Source organism: Rattus norvegicus, chromosome 16, assembly GCF_021556685.1.
Source record: "Rattus norvegicus strain SHRSP/BbbUtx chromosome 16, alternate assembly SHRSP_T2T, whole genome shotgun sequence".
Classification (NCBI taxonomy): Eukaryota; Metazoa; Chordata; class Mammalia; order Rodentia; family Muridae; genus Rattus; species Rattus norvegicus.
In genome coordinates, this window is record NC_141549.1 from 22,945,990 (window position 1) to 22,966,824 (window position 20,835).

Sequence of the window (20,835 nt, forward strand, 5' to 3'; positions counted from 1 at the left end):
TCTAGGTGGAGCCTTGTGTCCTCTGTTAGTTTGGCTCCATATATATTCCCTCTGTGCGCGCGCGCGCGCGCACACACACACACACACACACACACACACACACACACAGATTTATATATATATATTTATATATTCACATATTCATATATATATTTATATATTCATATATTTAATTATTTTCATTTTTTAAAATTTGGCCACATATGTTAAACTGTTAAACTTGGCATTCATGCTTTTGTTGGCTGAGAGAAGTGTAGAAGAAACCTACAGGGTTTTTGGAATATGTGTATTATTGCCTTTTAAGGTGACTGGTAGTGACAGTAGTGGGAAAATAGATAAGTATAAAATAACATACATGTATTAAAAAATCATGCCTAGGAGAAAAGTATTGAGACAGAGGTCACAAAGTCCACATGGAAATGTAAAGAGAAGTGGCCTGGACATGCTTGGGGCGTTTTGAGACTGTCCATTCTAACAAGTGCTGGAGGACTCCTCCCCCCCATCCATGTACTTCCGCTTCCTGGAGCTGATGCGGGCATTCACCAAGATGGCGGTTGTGAGACTTGCTCCGTCTAGTCTGTCCAGTGTGGGTGGACCCCACATTAGCGGACTTCCAGAACAAGCCCGATCCTTAAGGGCTTTGTGGTCTCACGGGGCTGTCTGTCAGAACCAGCAACTGCAGGATGGAGCTGCGGTCATCTCCACAAGGACTTCATCTTCTCAAGAGGTAAAGGGGCAGCGCGCAAGTCTGGAGTTTAGGAAGGAAGGATTTGGCCTGTGATACACAAGGAGCAAAGGCAGCCCTCACATACATCCCCTGTTTTCCTGCCTCATTACAAACAGCTCTGGAGCATCACATAAATCAGTCATCAACCTTTCTACAAGGGCTCACAGAAGACATCTGAAGCAGATGACACCGTCTCTGGCAAGGTAACTTACTACTTCTGAGATAGAATCTCACTTTGTGGGCAGCCTGGTCTACAGAGAAACCCTGGCTCAAAACACCAAACCAAAGCAAAACCCCAAAACATTAACAGAGCCCAGGCAATCTCACAAGTCTCTGCAGCACCATTTGCCAAACAGCAAGTCAAGGCGTTCTGCTGGTCTCCCTAGCTGCTTGTCTCTCTTCAGGATCCCTAAGCATCCTTTTCATGATGGGTACCAGGTGACCCATGATTTGAAGACAGAGCCCAAGCCTGGGGACTCCTGAGTCTATACCTGCTGAATGCTCTTAGTCATATGAGACCTCCACCCTGTGGGACAGCAGCTCCTACGCCTTAATGAAACTACCTAATTTTATTTTTATGTATAACTTAAGTTGTGTAAACATACAAAAAGGTACACAGATACAGACACACACATGCACGTGGGCAAACACACACACACACACACACACACACACACACACACACACACAATTGTTTTGCCTCTGTGTATTTTCTGTGTACCATGTGTGGTAGAACCTGGTGCTGGTTCCCCAGCAGACAGTTGTGAGCTGCCCTGTGTGTCTTAGCAATCAGAACTGAGTGTTATTCAAACCAAAACTAGAGCTGGTCACTGCCAAGCCCCCTATCTAGATTTTTTTTTTGTTTTTCCTGTTTTTGTTATTTTTGTTCTTTTTTCTTTTTTATTGGATATTTTATGTATTTACATTTCAAATGTTATCCCCTTTCTTGCCTCTCCCATCCCCCCTCCACAACCCCTGATTCTATGAAGACTTTCTTAATATATAGCGCATTAATGTTAATAGACAGCACTGGAAAATTAATCATAAGACAAATTGTCAACTTTAGGGCAATATCAATAATGAATATTAGATTAACATTACCTGTTTGCTAATGGATAAAAGACATATTGAACAGGAACTGTGACCATGTTCCCCTCACAGAAGGGGAGTGAGGACCTTCTGTTCTGTTGATTTTGCACTGATATACATGTGAAGGTCAGAGATTCCCATTGTCTTCCTCTCAGTTTCTTGTCCCCCACATATGTGGAGCTAAGTGTGTACTGGTCAGAGGACAGAGCCAACTGACAGTTCTGTTCTGCCACATTGTGGCTTCTGAGGACTGAACTCAGGTCATCAGGCCTCCCTGTGGGTTCCACCCCTGGTCCCTCTGTTCTGGAGACAAACCTCACTCACCCACATCCCTGGTGTGATTGATTTACTACTTTGGAGTGCACTGATATTCACACTTGCAGGCAAGTAGCTTTGGGATCCCCTTATCCCCACATCTACAGTCGGGTTTTCAAGGCAAAAGTTTTACCAATTGAGCTTTACCAACCACCAGAGCCCTTCATTATTTTCTTGGGGGGGATTTTTATTTGATATTTTTCATTTCCATTTCAAATGTTATCCCCTTTCCTAGTTTGCCATCCATGAACCCCTATTTCCTCGCCCCTCCCCCTGAGGGTTTTCCCCCACCCATATACTCACCCCTTCCTACCTCCCCGTCTTAGCATTCCCTTACATTGTGGAGAGGATAGAGCCTTGGCAAGACCAAGGGCTTCTCCTCCCATTGGTGCTCAACAAGGCCGTCCTCTGCTACATATGCACCTGAAGACATGGGTCTGTCAGTGTACTCTGTAGATGGCGGGACATCTGGGTTCTTTCCAGCCCTGGCAATTACAAGTAAGGGTGCTATGAATGTAACTGAGTATGTGTCCTTGTTATATGTTGGTGCCCCTTTTGGGTATATGCCCAGGAGGCTGTATAGCTAGGTCCTCAGGTAGTACTATGTCCGAATTCTGAGGAACTTACAAACTAATTTCCAGAGTTGCAATCCCACCTACAGTGGAGGAGTGTTCCTCTTTTCTCCTCATCCTCGTCAACATTTGTTGTCACCTTAGATTTTGTTCTTAGCCATTCTGACTGGAGTGGGGTCAAATCTCAGCATTTTCTTAGTTTGATTTTTGCTGATGATTAAGGATGTTTAATAGTTCCTTAGGTACTTCAGGGCCATTTGATATTCCTCAGTTTAGAATTCTTTGTTTAGCTCTGCACCTCATTTTGTACTAGAGTTATTTGATTCTCTGCAGTCAAAACTTCTGAGTTTCTTTGTACACATTGCATATTAGCCTTCTATACTCTGTCTTCTCCTTCACCTTCTTCTTAGTCGTTGTCTTCGTTGTCTTCATCGTTGTCGTCTCTTCCTACCCCTCCTTCTCCTCTTCACCCTCCCCTCTCCCCCCTCCCCCCGCTTCCTGTGATCCTCGTCCTCCTCCTAATCCTCCTCCTCCTCCTCCTCCTCCTCCTACTCCTCCTCAGTCTTCTTTGTCTTCGTCTTCTTCCTAGAAGTTGTCGGCTTCGTCGGCTTCTTAGGCTTTGTTGGCTCCTTGGCTTCGGCTTCTTTTGCTTCTTTCCCTTCTTCTTGGCTTTGTCTTCGCCTTCTTCTTTCACTTCTTCTTTCCCTTCTTCTTCGGCTTCAGCTTCAGTTTCGGCTTCGACTTAGGCAGCTTCGGCCCCATCGGCTTCAGCGGCATCGGCTTCGTGGGCACTGGCTTGGTCGGCATCGACTTCCGGCACATCAGCTTAGGCCGCATCAGCTTCGACAGCTTCTTTGGCAGCCTCGGCCTCGCCTTCAGCTTAGGCTTTGTCTTCGGCTTTGGCCTCGGCCTCGGCCTCTGCCTCGGCTTTGGCTTCAGCTTCGGCTTCGGCTTCGGCTTTGGCTTCGGCGTTGGCTTCTTGGTCAGCTTCGGGTTCGGTGGTTTCAGCATCGACTTCGTTGGCTTCGGCGGCTTCAGCCGCATCGACAGCTTCGGTGTCGATTTCTTCGGCTGTGGCTTGGCCTGCTGCATCAGGTGCTGCTTTGGCTGCATCTTCTGCTTCTGCTTAGGTTGCTCCTGCTGCTGCTGCTACTGCTGCTCCTCCTCCTGCTCCTCCTCCCCCTCCTTTAACTTTTTCTTATTTTTCTTCTTCTTTTATATTGGATATATTTCTTTATTTAACATTTCAAATGTTATTCCCTTTCCCAGTTTCCTGTCCATAAACACCCAATGCCCTCCCCCTTCCCTGTAAGGGTCTCCCTCCACGAATCCACCCCCTTACAACCCACCCCTACATTCCCCTGAGCTGGGGGTCCAACCAGGTTAGGACCAAGGGCTTCCCCTTCCACTGGTGACCAACAAGTGTATTCTCTGATACATATACAGTTGGAGCCCTGGGTCCATATATAGTCTTTGGGTAGTGGTTTAGTCCCTGGCAATCTCTGGCATTGTTGTTCTTATGGGGTTGCAAGCACGTTCAGCTCTTTCAGTCCTTTCTCTAATTCGTGAAAGGGGGTCCTGTTCTCAGTTCAGTAGTTTGCTGCTAGTGTTCACCTCTGCATTTCACATGCTCTGGTTGTGTCTCTCAGGGGACATCTATATCCGGTTCCTGTCATCACACACTTCTTAGCTTCATCAGTCTAATCTAGTTTTGGTGGCTGTATATGTATGGGCCACATGTGGGCCAGGCTCTGAATGGCTGTTCCTTCAGTCTCTGCTCTAAACTTTGCCTCCTCCTATGGATATTTTTGTTATCCCATTTTAAGAAGGAATGGAAGCATCTGTATTTTATTCATTGTTTCTTTTTTTTAGCTTCATGTGGTCTGTGGATTGCATCTAGAGTAATTCAAGGTTTTGTTCTAATAGCCACTTATCAATGAGTGCATGCCATGTGTGTTTTTCTGTGATTGGGTTACCTCACTCAGGATGATATTTTCCAGTTCCAACCATTTGCCTATAAATTTCATGAAGTCATTGTTTTTGATTGCTGAGTAGTACTCCATTGTGTAGATGTACCACATTTTCTGGATCCATTCCTCTGTTGAAGGGCATCTGGGTTCTTTCCAGCTTCTGGCTATTATAAATAAGGCTGCGATGAACATAGTGGAGCACGTGTCTCTTTTATATGTTGAGGCATCTTTTGGGTATATGCCCAAGAGAGGTATAGCTGGATCCTCAGGCAGTTCAATGTCCAATTTTCTGAGGAACCTCCAGACTGATATCCAGAATGGTTTTACCAGTCTGCAATCCCACCAACAATGGAGGAGTGTTCCTCTTTCTCCGCATCCTCGCCAGCATCTGCTGTCACCTGAGTTTTTGATCTTAGCCATTCTCACTGGTGTGAGGTGAAATCTCAGGGTTGTTTTGATTTGCATTTCCCTTATGACTAAAGATGTTGAACATTTCTTTAGGTGTTTCTCAGCCCTTCGGCATTCCTCAGCTGTGAATTCTTTGTTTAGCTCTGAACCCCATGTTTTAATAGTGTTATTTGTCTCCCTGCGGTCTAACTTCTTGAGTTCTTTGTATATTTTGGATATAAGGCCTCTATCTGCTGTAGGATTGGTAAAGATCTTTTCCCAATCTGTTGGTTGCCGTTTTGTCCTAACCACAGGGTCCTTTGCCTTACAGAAGCTTTGCAGTTTTATGACATCCCATTTGTCCATTCTTGATCTTAGAGCATAAGCCATTGGTGTTTTGTTCAGGAAATTTTTTCCAGTGCCCATGTGTTCCAGATGCTTCCCTAGTTTTTCTTCTATTAGTTTGCGTGTATTAGGTTTGATGTGGAGGTCCTTGATCCACTTGGACTTAAGCTTTGTACAGGGTGATAAGCATGGATCGATCTGCATTCTTCTACATGTTGACCTCCAGTTGAACCAGCACCATTTGCTGAAAATGCTATCTTTTTTCCATTTGATGGTTTTGGCTCCTTTGTCAAAAATCAAGTGACCATAGGCATGTGGGTTCATTTCTGGGTCTTCAATTCTATTCCATTGGTCTATCTGTCTGTTCTGTACCAATACCATGCAGTTTTTATCACTATTACTCTGTAATACTGCTTGAGTTCAGGGATAGTGATTCCCCCTGAAGTCCTTTTATTGTTGAGGATACTTTTAGCTATCCTGGGTTTTTTGTTATTCCAGATGAATTTGCAAATTGTTCTGTCTAACTCTTTGAAGAACTGGATTGGCATTTTGATGGGGATTGCATTGAATCTGTAGATCGCTTTTGGTAAAATGGCCATTTTTACTATATTAATCCTGGCAATCCATGAGCATGGGAGATCGTTCCATCTTCTGAGGTCTTCTTCAGTTTCTTTCTTCAGTGTCTTGAAGTTCTTATTGTACAGATCTTTTACTTGCTTTGTTAAAGTCACACCGAGGTACTTTATATTATTTGGGTCTATTATGAAGGGTGTCGTTTCCCTAATTCCTTTCTCGGCTTGTTTCTCTTTTGTGTAGAGGAAGGCTACTGATTTATTTGAGTTAATTTTATACCCAGCCACTTTACTGAAGTTGTTTATCAGCTTTAGTAGTTCTCTGGTGGAACTTTTGGGATCACTTAAATAAACTATCATATCATCTGCAAATAGTGATATTTTGACTTCTTCTTTTCCGATCTGTATCCCCTTGACCAAATCCTTTTGTTGTCTGATTGCTCTGACTAGAACTTCAAGAACTATATTTAATAAGTATTGAGAGAGTGGGCAGCCTTGTCTAGTCCCTGATTTTAGTGGGATTGCTTCAAGTTTCTCTCCATTTAGTTTAATGTTAGCAACTGGTTTGCTGTATATGGCTTTTACTATGTTTAGGTATGGGCCTTGAATTCCTATTCTTTCCATGACTTTTATCATGAAGGGGTGTTGAATTTTGTCAAATGCTTTCTCAGCATCTAATGAAATGATCATGTGGTTTTTGTTCTGTCAGTTTGTTTATATAATGGATCACGTTGATGGTTTTCCGTATATTAAACCATCCCTGCATGCCTGGGATGAAGCCTACTTGATCATGGTGGATGATTGTTTTGATGTGCTCTTGGATTCGGTTTGTCAGAATTTTATTGAGTATTTTTGCGTCGATATTCATAAGGGAAATTGTTCTGAGGTTATCTTTCTTTGTTGGGTCTTTGTGTGGTTTAGGTATAAGAGTAATTGTGGCTTCATAGAAGGAATTCGGGAGTGATCCATCTGTTTCAATTTTGTGGAATAGTTTGGATAATATTGGTATGAGTTCTTCTATGAAGGTTTGATAGAATTCTGCACTAAACCCATCTGGACCTGGGCTGTTTTTGGTTGGGAGACCCTTAATGACTGCTTCTATCTCCTTTGGAGTTATGGGGTTGTTTAACTGGTTTATCTGTTCCTGATTTAACTTCGGTACCTGATATTTGTCTAGGAACTTGTCCATTTCCTGTAGATTTTCAAGTTTAGTTGAATATAGGCTTTTATAGTAAGATCTGATGATTTTTTGAATTTCCTCTGAATCTGTAGTTATGTCTCCCTTTTCATTTCTGATTTTGTTAATTTAGACACACTCTCAGTGTCCTCTCGTTAGTCTGGCTAAGGGTTTATCTATCTTGTTGATTTTCTCAAAGAACCAACTTTTGGTTCTGTGGATACTTTCTATGGTCCTTTTTGTTTCTACTTGGTTGATTTCAGCTCTGAGTTTGATTATTTCCTGCCTTCTACTCCTCCTGGGTGTATTTGCTTCTTTTTGCTCTAGAGCTTTTAGGTGTGCTGTCAAGCTGCTGACATATGCTCTTTCCTGTTTCTTTCTGCAGGCACTCAGCGCTATGAGTTTTCCTCTTAGCACAGCTTTCATTGTGTCCCATAAGTTTGGGTATGTTGTATCTTCATTTTCATTAAATTCTAAAAAGTTTTTAATTTCTTTCTTTATTTCTTCCTTGACTAGGTTATCATTGAGTAGAGCATTGTTCAATTTCCACGTATATGTGGTCATTCTTCCCTTATTGTTTTTGAAGACCAGTTTTAGGCCGTGGTGGTCTGATAGCACACATGGGATTATTTCTATCTTTCTGTACCTGTTGAGGCCCGTTTTTTGACCAACTATATGGTCAATTTTGGAGAAAGTACCATGAGGAGCTGAGAAGAAGGTATATCCTTTTGCTTTAGGATAGAATGTTCTATAAATATCTGTTAAGTCCATTTGGCTCATGACTTCTCTTAGTCTGTCTACGTCTCTGTGTAATTTCTGTTTCCATGATCAGTCCATTGATGAGAGTGGGGCGTTGAAATCTCCCTTTATTATTGTGTGAGGTACAATGTGTGTTTTGAGCTTTAGTAAGGTTTCTTTTACGTATGTAGGTGCCCTTGTATTTGGGGCATAGTTATTTAGGATTGAGAGTTCATCTTGGTGGATTTTTCCTTTGATGAATATGAAGTGTCCTTCCTTATCTTTTTTGATGACTTTTAATTGAAAATTGATTTTTTTTGATATTAGAATGGCTACTCCAGCTTGCTTCTTCTGACCATTTGCTTGGAAAGTTGTTTTCCAGCCTTTCACTCTGAGGTAGTGTCTGTCTTTGTCTCTGAGGTGTGTTTCCTGTAGGCAGCAGAATACAGGGTCCTCGTTGCGTATCCAGTTTGTTAATCTATTTCTTTTTATTTGGGAGTTGTGGCCATTGATGTTGAGAGATATTAAGGAATAGTGATTATTGCTTCCTGTTATATTCATATTTGGATGTGAGGTTATGTTTGTGTGCTTTTCTTCTCTTTGTTTTGTTGCCAAGACGATTAGTTTCTTGCTTCTTCTAGGGTATAGCTTGCCTCCTTATGTTGGGCTTTACCCTTTATTATCCTTTGTAGTGCTGGATTTGTAGAAAGATATTGTGTAAATTTGGTTTTGTCATGGAATATCTTGGTTTCTCCATCTATGTTAATTGAGAGTTTTGCAGGATACAGTAACCTGGGCTGGCACTTGTGTTCTCTTAGGGTCTGTATGACATCTGTCCAGGATCTTCTGGCCTTCATAGTTTCTGGCGAAAAGTCTGGTGTGATTCTGATAGGTCTGCCTTTATATGTTACTTGACCTTTTCCCCTTACTGCTTTTAATATTCTTTCTTTATTTTGTGCGTTTGGTGTTTTGACTATTATGTGATAGGAGGTGTTTCTTTTCTGGTCCAATCTATTTGGAGTTCTGTAGGCTTCTTGTATGCCTATGGGTATCTCTTTTTTTAGGGTAGGGAAGTTTTCTTCTATGATTTTGTTGAAGATATTTACTGGTCCTTTGAGCTGGGAGCCTTCACTCTCTTCTATACCTATTATCCTTAGGTTTGATCTTCTCATTGAGTTCTGGATTTCCTGTATGTTTTGGACCAGTAGCTTTTTCCGCTTTACATTATCTTTGACAGTTGAGTCAATGATTTCTAGGGAATCTTCTGCTCCCAAGATTCTCTCTTCCATCTCTTGTATTCTGTTGGTGAGGCTTCTATTTACAGCTCCTTGTCTCTTTTTTTGATTTTCTATATCCAGGGTTGTTTCCATGTGTTCTTTCTTGATTGCTTCTATTTCCATTTTTAATTCCTTCAACTGTTTGATTGTGTTTTCCTGGAATTCTTTCAGGCATTTTTGCGATTCCTCTCTGTAGGCTTCTACTTGTTCTCTAAGGGAGTTCTTCACGTCTTTCTTGAAGTCCTCCAGCATCATGATCAAATATGATTTTGAAACTAGATCTTGCTTTTCTGGTGTGTTTGGATATTCCATGTTTATTTTGGTGGGAGAATTGGGCTCCGATGATGGCATGTAGTCTTGGTTTCTGTTGCTTGGGTTCCTGCACTTGCCTCCCGCCATCATATTATCTCTAGTGTTACTTTTTTCTGCTATTTCTGACAGTGGCTAGACTGTCCTATAAGCCTGTGTGTCAGGAGTGCTGTAGACCAGTTTTCCTGTTTTCTTTCAGCCAGTTATGGGGACAGAGTTTTCTGCTTTCGGGCGTGTAGTTTTTCCTCTCTATAGGTCTTCAGCTGTTCCTGTGGGCCTGTGTCTTGAGTTCAGCAGGCAGGTCACTTGCAGGGGAAAAGTTGGTCCTACCTGAGGTTCCGAGGCTCAAGTGTGCTCGTGGGGTACTGCCTAAGTCCTCTCCGCGGCGGCAGCAACCGAGGAGATCTGCGCCGCTCTTTCCGGGAGCCTCCGTGCACCAGGGTTCCAGATGGCGTTTGGTGTTTTCCTCTGGCGTCTGGATGTGTGCAGAGTGCAGTCTCTTCTGGTTTCCCAGGTGTGTCTGCCTCTCTGTAGTTTTAGCTCTCCCTCCCACGGGATTTGGGTGCAGAGAACTGTTTATCTGGTCTGTTTCCTCAACTTGAGTATTTCTTATTTACATTTCAATTGTTATTACCTTTCCTGGTTTCCAAGCAAACATCCCCCTAACCCCTTCCCCTCCCCTTCTATATGGGTGTTCCCCTTTCCATCCTCCTCACCTTACAACCCTCCCCACAACAATCCTGTTCACTGGGCATTAGGTCTTGGCAGCACCAAGGGCTTCCCCTTCCACCGGTGCCCTACTACATTGCTACCTATGCAGTTGGAGACCAGGGTCAGTCCATGTATAGTCTTTGGGTAGTGGCTTAGTGGTTGATGGTTTAGTCTCTGGGAGCTCTGGAGGGTCTGGATGGTTGATGTTGTTGTTATTCCTATGGGATTGAAAGCCCCTTCAGCTCCTTCAGTCTGTTTTATTTTTCTTCTTTTTAATTGGATATATTTATTTATGTTCAAATGTACATTCCTTTCCCATTTTCCTGTCCGTAAGCCTCCTATCCCCTCCTCCTTCATCATAACTGTGGCCATCCCATTCACTCCCCCTTTCTATGCCCCCGACATTTCCCTGCTCTGGGGTCCATCCTTGGCAGGACCAAGGACTTCCCCTTCCACTGGTGCCCAAAAATGATATTCCAACTCTGCAGCATATGCAGTTGGAGTCCTGGGACAGTCTATGTAAAGTCTTTGGGTAGTGATTTAGTCCCTGGAAGCTCTGGATGGTAGGCCTTGATATTGTTATGAGGTTTCAAGAACCTTCAGATCTTTCAGTCCCTTCTGTAATTTCCCCAAGGGTGCCCCATTCTCAGTTGAGTAGGTTGCTGCTAGTGTTTACCTATGTATTTGACATGCTCAGCTCGTGTCTCTCAGGAGAGACCTATATCCGGTTCCTGTCATCATGCTCTTCTTAGCTTCATCAGTCTCACCTAGTTTTGGTGGCTCTCTCTCTCTCTCTCTCTCTCTCTCTCTCTCTCTCTGTGTGTGTGTGAGTATTTCTGTATATATATATATATATATATATATATATATATATATATATATATATATATATGGGGCACATGTTGGGCAGGCTCTGAATGGCCGTTTCTTGAGTGTCTGCTGTAAAGTTTGCCTCCGTATACCCTCCTATGAATATTTTTGTTCCCCATTTTAAGAAGGATTGCAAGCATCTGAATTTTGGTCATCCTTCTTGAACTTCATGGAGTCTGGGGATTGCATCTTGGGTAATTTGAGCTTTTGGGCTAACATACAATTATCACTGAGTGTAGACCATGTGTGTTTTCCTGTGAATGGGTTAACTCACTCAGGTTGACATTTTCCAGTTCCATCCATTTGCCTCTGAATTTCATGAAATCATATAGTTGAGTAGTACTCCATTGTGTAGATGTACCACATTTTCTGTATCCATTCCTCTGTTGAAGGGCATCTGGGTTCTTTCCAGCTTCTGGCTATTATAAATAAGTCTGCTATGAACATAGTGGAGCATGTGTCCTTGTTATATGTTGGAGCACCATTTGGGTCTTTGCCCAGGAGAGGTGTAGCTGGGTCCTCAGGTAGTGGAATGTTCAATTTTCTGAGGAACCTCCAGACTGATTTCCAAATTGGTTGTACCAGTTTGCAATCCTACCAACAATGGAGGAGTGTTCCTCTTTCTCCACATCCTCACCAGCATCTACTGTCACCTGAGATTTTATCCTAGCCATTCTGACTAGTGTGAGGTGAAATTGTAGGGTTGTTTTGATTTGCATTGCCCTGATGACTAAGGATGTTGAACATTTCCTAAGGTGCTTCTCACCCATTCGATATTCCTCACCTTTGAATTTTTGTTTAGCTCTGTACCCCAGTTTTTGATAGTGTTATTTGGCTCTCTGGAACATAGGTTCTTGAGTTCTTTCTATATTTTTGATATTAGCCCTGTATCAGATGTAGTATTAGTAAAGATCTTTTCCCAATTTGTCGATTTCTATTTTGTCCTAACAACAGTGTCCTTTGCCTCATAGAAGCTTTGTAGTTTTATGAGATCCCATTTGTTGATTCTTGATCTTAGAGCATAAACCATTGGTGTTTTGTTCAGGAAATTTTTCCCAGTTCTCACGTGTTTGAGACAGTTCCCTACTTTTTCTTCTGTTACTTTCAGTGCATGTGGTTTGATTTGGAGGTCCTTGATCCATGTGGACTTAAGGTTTGTATAGGGAGATAAGAATGGACCCAAAGCCCTTGGTCCTCCGAAGGTTGGACTCCCAGTGCAGGGGTATGTGGGGGGGCAGTAAGGGGAATGTATGGGGTAATACCCATATGGGGGAGGATATTGGAGGGGATGGGGGCAGATGGACCGGAAACTGGGAAGGGGAATAACTTTTAAAATGTAAATAAAGAAACATATCTAATAAAAGATTAAAAAAAAGAACGTAACTATTTGCATTCTTCTACATGCTGTCCTCCATTGATCTAGAACCATATGTTGAAAACGCTTTTTTTCCATTGGATGATTTTAGCTCCTTTTTCAAAGATTAAGTGACCAACGGTGTGTGGAAACATTTCTGGATTTTCAGTTTTATTTCGCTGATCTATCTGCAGGTCTCTGTACCAATACCATACAGTTTTTATGACTATTGCTCTGTAATACTGTTTGTGGTGAGGGATGGTGATTCCCCAGGAAGTTCTTTCATTGTTGAGTATAGTTTTTGCTATTCTTGTTTTTTTGTTCTTTCAACGGGCCTCTGTGTCAGCACTCAGGTGGAATTGTTTTCCTGTTTTCTTTCAGCCATTTCTGGGAAGAGGTGCTCTGCTCTCAGGTATGGAGGTGCTCCTGGTGACTGTCTTTGAGCTCTTGGCACAGGTAGGAATTGGAAGGATCCCCCACCCCCGACTGCTCCTATGTCCCTGCACCCAGCAGGCAGAGATGACACTAGACCATTCCCTCTTAGGCTGGGAATGTGAGCAGAGGGTAGTCTCCTTTGATTTCTCAGGAGTGTCCTCACTTCTGAGGGTCCAGCTCTCTCCCCCACAGGATTTGGGAGCAGGGAGCTGTTTGACTCATTCAGTTCAGTTCTGGGCACCGACCAGAACTGCAGGTACCTGCTGCTAACAGTTCCTATATTACTGTGTCCAGAGGAACTATGCAGTTTCCTGTCTGACCAGGGATGTGGGCAGAGGTGAGCAGAAGTGTCCTGCGGTTTCAGGATGTTCTGCACTTCTCAGTTTTCAGCTCTCTTCCCCACGGGATTTGAGATTAGGGATCTACACTCTCATTCTCATTTCCTATTTTTTTTGCTTGAAGGAGAATTGATGATACACCAGCATATTTTCTGAAGTCCATATGCTTCTTGATCATTTTGTTATTTTAGGGTGTTAATTAGTTGTTAAGGTAGAGCTTCATGTAAATAATGCAAGAATGAATTATATTTTGAAAATATTCTTTTGCTTATTGAATATTTTCTTTAAAACTCTGATTTGTCCAACTTTACTTTTTCATTCTGTCAGTCCATTTATTCCCCACATGTAACTTAAATATCTATTGTGTATAATACACATTCTAATATATCTCAAGATCTTCCCATTCCTCAACCTTTACATTCCTCTGCCCAGTCAAGCTTCCTTACATTATATGAATGTAAATATAACATGAAATGAACTTTGCTATTTGGAAACCTCGTTTCTTTTTGCTGAAACCTTTTGGACTCTCATGTATAGGAGATTGGATGCCATAGGTTATCTCCTTGTACTTATATTTACCCAATTTGTTGTAAGTCCAGGGACACATCGACCATTTTACCACAAAGCCTGAGGTCCTGCTTTACTACCTTTTAGCCCCTGTGTTACCATGGATACTTTATCTATTACCTAAGCAGTATGTGGTGATCCTAATGGCAGCAAATATGGAAACCTTAATCGTGGGTGTAAAAAAATGAAATTTGAAAATGAAAAGAGTCAAAGTATTGGTGACTGGGGGTTTCAATTTTTCATTTGTTGCTAAAATTTACGGAGATACAAATAGTCTGTAGATCTGCATCTGTAGGTCATGCCTATGTTGTGTCAGTCATCTAGCATAAGACCCACAACATGTCAGTCACCCACAAGTCATACAGGTTATCAAAAATCTGTCCCTAAAACCTACATAGCCTGTTAATTATCCAAAGGAAAAGCCCACAGCCTGGCAACCATCCATAAGAATTGCCCATGTCCTGTCAGTCATCCACTGGAAACCCCCTCATCCTGTCAATCATCTATCAGCAACTCACAAAACCTGTCAGTCACCCAGAAGAAATTATCAGAGTCTGTCAATCAGACCTAACAAATGGCCATAGTCTATTAATCACCCACAGGACATGCCCACAAAGTTATATACAAACCCTTCAGAGCCTGTTAGTCATTCATTAGAAACTCCCATAGCCTCTCATTCAATGGAGAGACCCACAGCTTGTCAGTCTTTCATAACATATCTTAGAGCCTGTCAATTATTCATAGGTAGAGTCAACAGCCTGTCTCTCAACCGTAGGAAACACATACCAACTTTGTCACTTGTCCAAAGTACAAGCCCACACTATGTCAGTCATTCACAGGAAATACCCACACCCTGTCCATCATTCATAAGAAACACCCAACGCCTGTCAACCATACATAGTACACATCTACAATTGTTCAATATGCATAGCAAACATGCACAGCCTTCCAGTCAGTCATCCATATTAGCTGACTGCTACCTGCATATCATCCATAGAAAGTACCCACAACCTGTCAGGCATTCATAGGAAACACCTACAACATGTCAATCATCCGTAGGAAGGAGTTACAGCCTGATTGTCACCTACATGGCAGACCCCCAACCTGGCAACCATCTGTGGGAAAAACCTGCAGCCTATCAAACACCCATAGGAATTGCCCACAGCCTTAGAACCATTTCTAAAAAATGCCCATATCCTCTGAAAATCCACAGAGAAAGTCAACAGCCTTTCAGTCATCTATTGGAAACACACACAGTCTGTTAGTCATCTAGAGGACACACACATTGCTTGAGAGTCATCCATAGGAAAAACTAAGTGCATGCCATGCATGCATAGGAAATGACCACAGCAAGCCAATTGTGCATAGGAATTTCCAATAGTCTGTCAGTTATCAAGAGAAAATTCACACAGTCTGTCAATTATACAAAGTAAATATCAACAGTATTCAATTAAATATTAAACATAGAAATGTTCAAAAACCCACAACCCCCACACACTCACAACATAAATAGGGACATGATAAACCTGGGAGACAGCACACAATAAATCATGCTGATAGCAAAGATCCATCTCTGCCTCCGGCTCCTCCTCCTACATCATTCAGGCCTCAGGTTTGCCATGCAGAGCCGATCCTGTTACCATGCCTGCTTGAAATCAAATGGGGAGATGTTTGTGATGAGGAACTTCATCAATTTATTCTAATAGCTTTATAAAAATCATGTAGTGAAGGAAGCGCAGGATTTTGTTTCTGTTGACAGCACATTTTCAGAAGGGTTTAGTCCACGGTTTTTCTGCATACGGTAGCTAATTCTTCAGAGCTCCTGATAAAGCAGAAAAGTGTGAAAACAAGGCCCTGCCTTGTGTGTCCATTCAAGAGTCCAACCTCACCTTATTTCAATTATATTGACAATAGCAACAAGAAACGTCAGAAAAATGAAAGGAAATGCCTCATTGTGAATATGATCACAGTTTACCAAGGATATAAACACAAATGTTTACACAATATGAACATAGAATTAATATTTATTTAATAAATCCCAGTGAGAGGTTTACAGCGTGCCTCAATTGTTTACATTCCTGAATGAAAGACACACACACACACACACACACACACACGCACACAAACACACACACACCTACACACACACACCCCTACACAAAGGGAGTATAAATTAGTCATAGGAGGGAATACAAAGTGTGAAGCAGAGACTGAAGGAAAGGCCATCCAGAGAGTGCAACGTAAGGGGATCCATCCCACATGCAGTCACCAAACTCAGGCACTCTTGGGGATGCCAAGAGGTGCATGCTGACAGGAGCCTGATATAGGTGTCATCTGAGAGGCTCTGCCAGAGCCTGAGAAATTTAGAGGCAATGTTCTCAACAAACCATTGGACTGAGAAGTGGGACCACAATGGAGGAGTTAGAGAAAGGACCCCATAGGAAGAAAAACAATGTCAACCAACCAGATACCGCAGAGCATCCAGGGACTAAAGCTCCAAGTAAAGCATACACATGGAGCAACCCCTGGCTCCAGCAGAATATGGAGCAGAAGATGGACCTTGTTGGGCATCAATGGGAAGGGAGGCCTGTGGTCCTGTGAAGACACAATGCCCCAGTGAAGGAGAATGCCAGGGCAGGGAAGCAGGTGGGAGTGGGTGGGAGGGTGGGGAGTGCCCTTGTGGAGGCATGGTGTGGGGTGATGTGATGGGCTGAGGTTTTCTGGAGGGGAATCATTTCATATGTAAATAAAAAATCTTACGAATGAAATGAAAAAGAGTAGAGGGCTATTCCTATAAAAACTGGAAATCAATGGAACTAAATATTTTCTGAGGGCAGTTTAAAGAAGAAAATGTCTGTGGAAATTTAGAAGATGGTAAGTGACCTCAAAACATTCCATGTTCTATGTTGAAGAGAATTTTGTCTTCTGAATTCTAAAACTGACTCTTTTTCCATTCTTAATCCTGTAGGAGAGCGAGGTCCACCTAATTCCTACTCTTTCATGCTTACTGATCAAGAAAATAGTTCTCTCCTTCTAAATTCACTGTTTATGAGTCTAGAACTTCTTTGTTGTTACTTTGGTTGCAACAATTGCATCCCCCTACACTCTGTTGCAACTCTGAAATTTTCAGTGCACTTTAAAAATTGATTCTATAGTATTTTATCCTTTGGAATATTTTTAGGTCTAGAGATATGGCTCAGTCGTTAAGAGCTTTGGCTAACTGCACTTCTAGGAGACCTGAGCCTAATATGCAGCTGTACATTTTGGCCTTCAACTGTGTGTAACTACAGTTTGAAGGGGATGTTGAATTCTATTCTGGATGCTACAGACACTACATTCATTTGGTGCACAGAAATACATGCTAAGTATCTATACAGGTCAAATATCAAAATAATACATACTTACCCATGGGTGTCTGTTTTTACCACCTATGTTGCACCTATAGTGTCCAGAAGAGAGGTTCAGGTCCCAGAGATGTAAGTGCTCTTAGGCACTGGATGATTCTGAGAATAGAAATAGGTTGTTGGAAAATGCAACCAACCCTTATCAATATTGAGTCATTCCTCTAAGCCCCACATTGATTTTCCCTATTTTATAGTGTAATTTTGCTTTGTTTTTGTCCATGGCAGTTGGAGCTCTTCAAGAGAGCACTACTTCTTAAGCCCTCCCAGGTCAGGCTTTCGGGTCCCTGGGTTTATCAATTAAAATTGGGGTACAAAGATAAGCAGAGAATTCTCAACAAAGGAATTTCAAATGGCCAAGAAGCACTTAAAGAAATCTTCAAAGTCCTTAACCATCTTTGAAATGAGAATCAAAATGATGCTGAGATTTCATATACACTGTTAGAAAGGCTAAGTCCATAATTTCAAGTGATAGTACATGCTGGTAAGGATGTGGAGCACAGAAAAGATTTTTTCATTGTTGCTGGAGTAGAAATTTGTACAATCAATTTGGAAAATTAATTTGGCATTTTCTCTGAATACTCAAAATAATTTTACCTCAAGACCTAGCTATACCTCTCCTAGGCATTTACACAAACGGTTACCTACTATACAACAGGGACACTTGCTCAACTATGATCATAGTAGCTTTGTTCATAATACCCATAAACTAGAAACAATTCAATTGCCCCTAAAACAAGGATGGATAAAAAATAATGTGGTACATTTGCACTGTAGAATACTATTCAGCTATGAAAAACAAAGACATCTTGAATTTTGCAAGCAAATAGGTGGAAATTGAGAATATCATCCTGAGTTAGGTAACCCACACCCAAAAACATGCATTGAATGTACTGACTTATAAGTGCTTATTAGTCAAAATTACAGTGTAATCATAATATACCGTATATACAGAAAGATACTGAATATGAAGGAAAGCTCAATATAAAATACCTGATTCTCACTTAGGAGGGGGAATAAAATAGTCATAGGAGAAATATGTAGGGAGAGGACTGAGTAAGAGAGGGATAGGAAGAGGAATAGGGAATGAGTTGAGTATGAAGTTTGAGGAGAGACAGAAGAGAGGGCTGGAGAACCAGAAGTGTAAATGAAAACCTATAGCTGGAGAGAGGGAGAGAGAGACAGAGAGAATAAGAGAGAGAGAGAGACAGAGAGAGAGAGAGGAGAGAGACAGAGACAGAGACAGAGAGACAGAGAGAGAGACAGACAGAGGCAGAGAGAGACAGAGTTGTGGGGTGCGGAAGGTGGGAACATCTTGAGGATATACCAGACACCTGGAGTGGGAAATTTCCCACGGTAAATAGTGGTGACATTAGCTGATACTCCTGGCAGTGGGGATATGGAAACTGAAGATGCCACTTCTGTAGCCACACAGGAACTCCAGTGGGAATATAAGGACAACAACCCATAAGAAGACACAAAACTTTTGACCCCAAGTTTATCCTTCCTACAAGAAATGCAGAGAGAAATGTGGAGCAGAGACTATGGGAATGGACAACCTATAAAGGTCCAAGTTTAGACCCATCCACAGGCAAGTACAAGTTCCTGACAATATTAATGATACTTTGTTATACTAGAAGACAAAGGAATCACTTAACCCTCCGCTGACAGGTTCTACCTAGCAGCTGACTGAAACAGATTCAGAAACCCATAGTGAAACATTGTATCATGCCTACAGACTCTTATGGGAGATTTAGGGGAATGAGTGAGGGCCTGGAACAGAACATCAACTACACAGAATACCAACAGAGTCATCTAAACTGAACCTTTGGGACCTCTCAGAGACTGAACTATGTAGTACATGAAGCAGACCTTGTCTGACACACATTTGTTGAAGATGTGCAGCTCACTCTTTATTTCGAGTGCTAAAAGTGGGGTGGGAGCTCTTTTTAAAGCCGTTTCTTGTCTGTGAAATCTGATACTTTTTCTAGACTCAGTAGGAGTGGATGAACGTAATCCTGCTGTTTCTTGATGTGGCAAGGTGCGGGAATACTCACGGGGCTGGGGAGTTCAACCTCTTAGAGGAGGAGGAGAGGTGGGATGGAAGGAAGAATGGTGTTAGGATGGTCTCAGAGGGGGCAATGATTGAGATATAAAGTGAATAAAAATATTAAAAATAAAACAAAAGTATATGTAATATATAGCAGAGGACCCCTTGGTCAGGCTTCTGTCACAGAAGATGCCACTAATCCTCAAGAGATTGGAGGCCCCAGGAAGTTTAGACGTTTTGTGGGTGTGGATATCCCCAGTAGAATTGGCGGGGGGTTATGGGATCCAGAATTCTTGGGGAATGGGCCAGGAGGGGAATAATATCTAGAGTGTAAAATTGATTAATTTATTTACTAATTAAAAATTCTTTGGATCTTTGTAGATGTAAAATTGTCAGTATAACCCTTTAAGAAATTATTCATATCTACATCAAAATGATAATTCACCATTATCAAGCTCTCATGATCCTAGAGATGCAGATAAGATCTTGTCTATCTAGAGGATTAAATATTATTTATTGCATTATTAAAGTCAGAGTCTATATGACCAACTGAGGAGAGGTAAAATGGTTTTGAAATTATTCAACGTTAGTATTGAAAGACATCCTTGAGAGAATAGGGATACCCAGTGTCCTAGTTAGGGTATTACTGCTGTGAATAGACACCATGACCAAGACAAATCTTATGAAGGACAACGTTTAATTGGGGCTGGTTTATGTGTTCAGAGGTTCACTTGATTATCATCAAGGTAGGGGTATGGTGGCATCCAGGGAGACATGGTGCAGGAGGAGCTGAGAGACTACATCTTTATGTGAAGGCTGTTAGTTTAAGACTGACTCCCATGCAGCTAGGATCAGGGTCCTAAAGCCTACACCTCAGTGACACACATTCCAACATGGTCACAACTTGGAATATTGCTATTCCCTGGGCTTCACACATATAAACCATCAGACCCAGGATACAGTTCAATATAATAAAGACAAGATAAGAATGGTACACAGCAAGTATCATTCTAAAATATATATGCCCAAGCATTCACACTAAATCAGAAATCAGAAATGTGAAAAGTATATTTGATCTTCCCCTGTTCAATAAAATCATTGAAGTCTTAGCTAGAATAACAGCACAAGTGAATGAGATAGATGTACACCCTTGAAAGAATGAAGCCAATGTCACTTTATTTAGGCCTGGGTGGTTGATATACACAAAAGACTCTAAAGCCTCCACCAAAATTCCCCTGCAGCTATTCAATTGTTCAGCATTGTATTAGAGGAAAAGGAATGCATCAAACCAAGTTAGTTTCTTAAATCCAAATACCCAGCACACTCTGCAAATAAGCAAACTAACAGATTCTCACAGATATTATAGATTAAATATAACCAAGGAATTGAATGACTTGTACAGTTAAAAACTCTAAACTTAACGTAAATTAACAGAAGAAGATACAGTAACATGGAAAGGCCCCACGCTCCTAGGTCAGAAGGATTAATATGGTGGAGTTGGATGTGATGGTTTATATTTCCTTGGCTCAGGGGTGGCACTATTAGAAGCATGGTCCTGTTGGAGTAGGTGTGGCCCTGTTGGAGTAGGTGTGCGACTGTGTGTAAGGGGTTTAACACACTCATCCTAGCTG

General features: G+C 41.8%; 1 long non-coding RNA gene across 1 annotated transcript in view; it reads right to left on the reverse strand.

Moving 5' to 3' along the window:
* Positions 1-20,835, reverse strand: part of LOC134482364 (uncharacterized) — a 92,532-nt gene that overhangs the window by 23,653 nt on the left and 48,044 nt on the right. The window contains exon 3 of the long non-coding RNA XR_015639739.1: positions 17,159-17,256. This is a non-coding gene — a long non-coding RNA (uncharacterized LOC134482364). The remainder of the gene's footprint in view (positions 1-17,158; positions 17,257-20,835) is intronic.